This window comes from Tenrec ecaudatus, chromosome 9, assembly GCF_050624435.1.
Source record: "Tenrec ecaudatus isolate mTenEca1 chromosome 9, mTenEca1.hap1, whole genome shotgun sequence".
Lineage (NCBI taxonomy): Eukaryota > Metazoa > Chordata > Mammalia > Afrosoricida > Tenrecidae > Tenrec > Tenrec ecaudatus.
The window spans coordinates 40,455,181-40,462,598 of NC_134538.1; positions in this window are offsets into that span (position 1 = coordinate 40,455,181).

The following is a 7,418-nucleotide window of genomic DNA, read 5'->3' on the forward strand; positions in this document are numbered from 1 at the left end:
GTATTGATGTATATATATATATTAATGCTACCAGATTATAAATAAATCATATAAAACTTAGTTTGACTTGGTGCATATAATTATATATAATCTGGTAGAATTAATTACATTCACCATGTTGTGCAACTCTCACCACTCTCTATTTCCAAAAGCATCTCCTCACACCAGACACAGCCTCAGTACTCCTTCAGCCATGACTCCCCAGCTCCCTCTCTGTAGCCTCCCCATTCCAGTCTCTGGGAACCACCAATGAGCTATTGCCTCTATGCCTTTGCCTAATCTAGATATTCATATAAGGAGCCCTGGTGGGTTATGCACTGGCTGCTGCCTGCAAGATCAGCAGTTCAAAACCACCAGCCACTCCTCGTGAGAAAGATGAGGCTTTCTACTCCCCTAGAAAGTTATAATCACAGAAAGCCAGAGCGGCAGTTCTACTCTGTCCTGTAGGCAGGCTTGCTATGAACCAGAATCAACTCAAGGGCAGCGTGTTATGAGAGTAAGAGATGCTCCATATAAGCTGGGTCATACCTTATTTGTCCTTTTGAGTCTGCCTTATTTCACTTAACATGAGGTCTTCAAGGATCTTTCACATGGGAACATATTCAGGACTCCCTTCCTCTTTAGGACTGAGTAGCATTCAACTGCAGGGTTAGACCACATCTTGTTTTCCCACTTGTCTGTTGATGACCTGTCTGCCCATCTCTGTGTAGTGTTAGTTTTACTTGGTGCACTTAATGGATTTGAATTAACTCAAGTACTCGAGATCTCCGATGCTGACAAAAGTGTTTCTGAGTTGATCAAACTTTAGAAGCCATCTTCTCCTGAATGGAGAAGCATCATTCAGAGAAAAAATTGCTCCCTGAACCTCTATCTTCTTCAGATCCTGGTTCAAAAAGTCTTCACGTTCTAGTTTGCATCTGCTGCCGTTATGGATTGAAGTGTATGTCAGCTTGGCTGGGCCAGGATTCTCAGTGGTGTGACAGTTAGGAAATGTTGAGACCATTCTCCCTGAAGCGACCTAATGTGACAGCCCATTTGTTTTACAGGAGTGTGTGTGTGTGTGTGTGTGTGTGTGTGAGATGCAATGCGCTGACTCATGTCTCAGCTTTAATCTCATGGCTGGGAGTTTCCTGGAGGTGTGGCCTGCATCACTTTTTCCCTTACCAGAGACGAAGGGAGCTCACTGTCACCCAGGAAGAAGAGCTGGGACACAGTCCTCCTTTGGACCCAGGGTCACTGTGCCGAGAACCTGCTAGATTTGGGGAAAGACAAGAGGCTTGCTGGTAGAATGAGGTGCCTCAGGCACTTTCGGCAGAGCTAAATGAGCTTTGTAACTCTCACCTGAGCTGGGCAGGGGCCAGGCAACGAGGACCGTGAGAGGAGGCCTGCATGACGAAGGGAGGTTGGCCTACATGCTTCTTGATCCTCTCCCTAAGTCGTGGCTTACTGGTTTTGCTCCCAAGTTGTAAGCTGGCACTTCACTAATAAACCCCACAGGCATGAGTATTATCATAAATATCATGAATTCTGTGAGACCACTGCACACGATTAGTGCACCCAGTAGAGAAGTAGAGAGGGCTCTGGGAGGGGCGGCCAGGTCAGAATTGGTGAACAGGCTGGAGGGCTCAGGTATGTTTGACCTCCTCCTTCTCCTGGGACTCAGCCTTTTAGAGGTATAGCGCGCACGCACACACACTCACACACACACACACACACACCTCCTTTTTACACCAATGTCTGATGCTGTACACCATGTTCTGCACCTTTGTTTTTTCGCTTAACAACATACCTTGGGGATTATTCCACATTTATAGTGACAAATATCCAAAGGTGGTCCCCAAGGAATCATGCCTCCTGTTTCTATTCACCAGTCCTTGAAGGTGGGCTGTCACTATGACTTAGTTGTAAGCTATCAACTGTGATGGGGCCCATGAAACAGCAGGACTTCTGAGCACAGGTCAGAAGAAGCCTTGCTGCTTCTCCTTTGGTCTCTTGAAACCACCCTCCCTCCATCGATGCTGTGCCATCGCCACTCATTGAGACTATTGCCTTTCCAGCTGTTGCTGTGCTTTAGTTTAGCTGTCGTCAGTTACAGTATAGAAAGATCTTTATAAGGGTGATACACTAGAGGCAAACACTTGGGCTACGCTGTTATTTTGTTTAATGATGGCTTTGTAGGATAATTCCAGTTTAAAGTTTATAGGTGATCGCTGAGGATTTCTCCAGCCTCAATGGATGAAACACTTTCTCAGAGCCTTGAGCTGCCAGGTAAGGAACCTGGCCACCTTGTAGAGATGATCAAGTAGAAGGGTCCTGAGACTTCAGGAGGAGGAATTGCTGGGGGTGAATTTGAGACTAACCTGTTACCCATTCTCAAGGCAATGGCATGAAATGCCACCCAATGACCTTCATGAATGCCATGTGGAAACAGATGCATCAACCTTACTTGAATATGTGGCTCACAAAATCATGAAACATTTAAAAAGTATTTTGGCCTTAAGTGGAGAGCAAATGTTTTGAGAACGATGAGGGCAATGAATGTACAAATGTGCTTTACACAATCGATGTATGTATGGAATGTGATAAGAGTTGTATGAGCCCGTAATACAATGATTTTTTTAAAAAGTGTTTAAAAAAAAAGAGGTCAGGTGCACCTTAGTCCTCTAAATGCGCATCCTTGTGCATCAAGAATCTAGAGAGGTCTTCTGCAGCAGATCGACTCAGTGCAATAGCTTTTGATCTGACTGTTGTGTCCAGGAGCATTGATTGTGGATACCAGCAAGACAAAATCCTTGACAACTTCAAGCTTTTCTCCATTTATCATGTTACTTATCGGTCCAGTTGTGAGGATTTGGGCCTTCTTTGAGTTGCCATCTACACTGAAGGCTGCAATCCTTGATCTTCATCAGTGCGTCAAGTCCTCCTTACTTTCAGCAAGCAAGGTTGTGTCATCTGCATATTGCAGATTGCTATAAACCTCCCTCCAGTCCTAATATAGCATCCTTCTTCGTATAACCGAGCTTCTCTGGTTATTTGCTCAGCACACCGATTGACCAAATATGGTGAAAGGCTACAATCATGATGCACACCTGTCCTGATTTTAAACCATACATTATGCCCTTGTTCTGGTGACACAACTACCTCTTGATCCACGTACAAGTTCTGCAGGAGCATGATGAAATGTGGAATTCCCATTCTTCTCAAGGTTATGCACAGTTTCTTATGGCCTACACTGTCGAATGCCTTTGCACAGCCGATGAAACACAAATACACACCTTTCTGGTACTCTCTGCTTTGAGCCAAGATCCAGCAGACATCTAACTTGTTCCAAGTCCTCTTCTGAATCCAGCCTGAACTTCTGGCAGCTCCCTGTCAATGTACTAGTGCGACTGTTGTTGGATGATCTTCAGCAAAGTTTTACTTGTAAGCGTTATCAATGATATTGTTCTATAGTTTGAGCATTCTGTTGGGTCATCTTTCTTTGGAATGGGCACACATATGGATCTCTTCCAGTTAGTTGACCAAGTAAATGTCTTCCAAATTTCCTGGCATAGACCAATGAGTTCTTCCAGTGCTTCTACAGCTTGCTGAAACATTTCTATTGGAATTCCATTGATTCCTGAAGCCTTGTTTGTGGCTACCTCCTGAAATGGGAGATTGACTATTTCTTTTTGGTACACTGACTGTATTCTTTCCATCTTCTTTGATGCTTCCTGCGTCATTCAATATTTTGTCCATAAAATCTTTCAGCATCGAAACTTGAAGCTTGAATTTTTTCTTGAGTTCTTTCAGTTTAAGATATGCTGAGCATGTTCTCTGAAAGGTTTCAAGGTCTTTGAACATTTGTTTCTTTTTTCTTAAAATCATTTTATTGAGGGCTCGTACAATTCTTATCACAATCCATACATCAGTTGAATCAGGCATATTTGTACATATGTTGCCTTCATTCTTTTCTAGACATTTACTTTCTATTGAGTCCTTGATATTAGCTCTTTTGTTTCCCCCTTCCTCTCCCTCATAACCCCCTGATAGATTGTGCATTGTTATTAGTTTCATCTCTCACATTGACTGCTGTCTCCCTTCCCCCATGTTTTCTGTTGTTCCTCTCCCTGGAGAGGGGTGTATAGTGATGTGTCGATCATTGTGATCGGTTCCCCCTTTCTCCCTTCCTCTCCCCCTCTTTCCCCTACCCTTCTGCTATAACTATTCCCACTCCTGTTCCTGGATTCTGTGTGTCATGAGTTCCTATCCCTTTCTTTCTTAAAAAATTCTTTAAATTGTTTTATTAGGGACTTATACAACTCTTATCACAATCCATACATACACCAATTGTGTAAAGCATATTTGTACATTCATTGCCTCATCATTCTCAAAACATTTGCTCTCCACTTAAGCCCCTGGCATCAACTCCTCATTTTTCCCCTCCCTCCCTGCTCCCACCTCCCTCATGAACCCTTGATAATTCATAAATTATTATTTTGTCATATCTTGCTGTGTCTGACGTCTCCCTTCACCTACTTTTCTGTTGTCTGTCCCCCCGGAGAGGAGGTCACATGTAGATTCTTGGTTCCCCCTTTCCAACCTATCCTTCTACCCTCCCAGTGTCGTCACTCACACCACTGGTCCTGAAGGGATCATCCACCCTGGATTCCCTGTGTTTCCAGTTCCTATCTGTACCAGTGTACATCCTCTGGTCTAGCTAGATTTGTAAGGTAGAATTGGGATCATGATAGTGAGGGAGGAAGAAGCATTTAGGAACTAGAGGAAAATTGTATGTTTCATCGTTGCTACATCGCACCCTGACTGGCTCATCTCCCTGAGACACTTCTGTAAGGGGATGTCCAGTGGCCACTTCACACTCCCCACCTCATTCACTATGATAAGATTTTTGTTCTGATGATGCCTGATACCTGATCCCTTCGACACCTCATGATCACACAGGCTGGTGTGCTTCTTCCATGAGGGCTTTGCTGCTTCTGAGCTAGATGGCCTCTTGTTTACCTTCAAGCCTTTAAGACACAAGACGCTATATCTTTTGATAGCTGGGCACCATCAGCTTTCTTCGCCACATTTGCTTATGCACCCATTTGTCTTCGGTGATCATATCGTGGAGGTAACCAAACAATGATATGATTTTTTTGTTCTTTGATGCCTGATACCTCATCCCTTCAACACCATGTGATCACACAGGCTGGTGTGCTTCTTCCATGTGGGCTTTGTTGCTTCTGAGCTAGATGGCCACTTGTTTACCTTCAAGCCTTTAAGACCCCAGACGCTATATCTTTTGATAGCTGGGCACCATCAGCTTTCTTCATTTGCTTATTCACCCGCTTTGTCTTCAGTGGTTGTGTCAGGAAGGTGAGCACCATAGAATGCCAATTTAATAGAAGAAAGTATTCTTGCATTGAGGGAGTACTTGAGTGGAGGCCCAATGTCCTTCTGCTACCTTAATACTAAACCTATAAATATAGACTCATAGGTCTATTTCCCCATCCTCATATATAAATATATTTGCATATGTAAATGTCTTTATTTAGACCTCTATATATGCCCTTTGCCTCCTAGCTCTTTCCTCTATTTCCTTTGACTTTCCTCTTGTCCCACTATCATGCTGAGTCTTCATTGAACATTTCATTATAATATTTTTTTTCTCAAGCTGCTCTTTGAAATTTTCTATTCAGCTCTTTGACTTTATCCTTTCTTCTATTTGCTTTAGCTATTCTATGATTAAGAGTATATTTCAGAGTTGCTTTTGATGTCCACTTTGATCTTTCTTTCCTGTCTTTTTAATGATTCACTTTCTTCACGAATGATGGTCTTGATGTCCTCTCACCGTTCATTAGGTCTTCTATTCAATGCATCAGATCTGTTCTTGAGATGGTCTGGAATGTCAGATGAGAGAGGAACTGAGGTCATATTTTGGCTCTCATAGATTTGTTTTAATTTTCTTCAACTTCTACCTGAACTTACATATGAGCAATTTGTGGTCTATTCCACAGTCAGCTCATGACCTGGTTCTAGCTGCTGAATTTTTCTCCATAGTGTCTTCCCACAGATATAGTTATTTTGATTTATGTGTATCTCCTCTGGGGAATTCCATGTTATAGTCAACTTTTGTGTTGTTGAAAAAGGTAGCTATGAACAAGTTGTTGGTTTTGCAAAAGCCTATCATGTGATCTTCAGCTTAATTTCTATTACCAAATCCATATTTTCCAACGACTGTTCTTTCCTCTTTGTATCGAACGTTTACATTCCAACCACCAATGCACCAAGATGCATTCCAATCAGTGCATCTTGATTCCCTGTTTGATCAATTTCAGTCTGAGGAAGTTGGTAGAATTCTTAAGTTTCTTCATCACTAACTTTTGTGGTTGGTGCATAAATCTGATGGTATTGATTGGATTTACCTGGAGACAGATAGAATCCTATCACAGAGAGCATTGTACTTCATGATGGATTTAACAAGATCCTTTCTGACAAAGAATGCCATACCATTCCTCTTGATTGTGTTATTCCTGTCACAGTAGATCACATGATTTTCAAATTCAAAATGGCCAATACCAGTCCATTTCAGCTCATTAATGTCTAGGGTATTGCTCTTTATGAATTTCATTTCATTTTTGACCATTTCCATTTCCCTAAATTCCTACTTCACACATCCCTGATCAGTAGAAGATTTTGGCATCTGTTGCTCCTCACCTTGAGTTGTACCCTATCAGCAAACGAAGATCCCATAGGCTCCACCCCCACAGACTTTACCAGATTCACATCACCATGGTCTACACCCCAAGAAATCAGCTCTTCTTCAATCACATTTTGCTTGTCCTCAAGACCTGAGGGGCCCATAGTCTGGCACTATCTCTGATAGTATGCTGCTTCCTTTGTTCAAGCCAGCAGTTCTTAACCTGTGAGTCACGACCCCTTTGGGGGGGTCGAACGTCTCTTTCACAGGGATCGCCTGACACCAACAGAAAACACATATTTCTGATGGTCTTAGGAACTGAGACACCGCTCCTCTATCCCTCTCCAGCTGGGTCTGCCCCCATGCAGATCCACCCACATACGAGTACCAGGCATGAAGACTTACCCATGCTACACCGTGCTTCAAGACAAAATTTCATTTATTTGTCATTAGAAATAAATATTTCACAATATATAATAACATATTGTTTTGTGATTAACCACTATTCTTTAATTATGTTCAATTTGTAGCAATGAAAATACATCCTGAATATCAGATATTTACATTATGATTCATAATAGTAGCAAAATGACAGTATGAAGTAGCAACAAAACAATTTTATGGTTGGGGGTCACCACAATATGAGGAACTGTATTAAAGGGTCCTGGCATTGGGAAGTTTGAGAATCACTGGTTTAAGCTTTCAGTATCTGACAATGCTTCAATGTTATGCATAG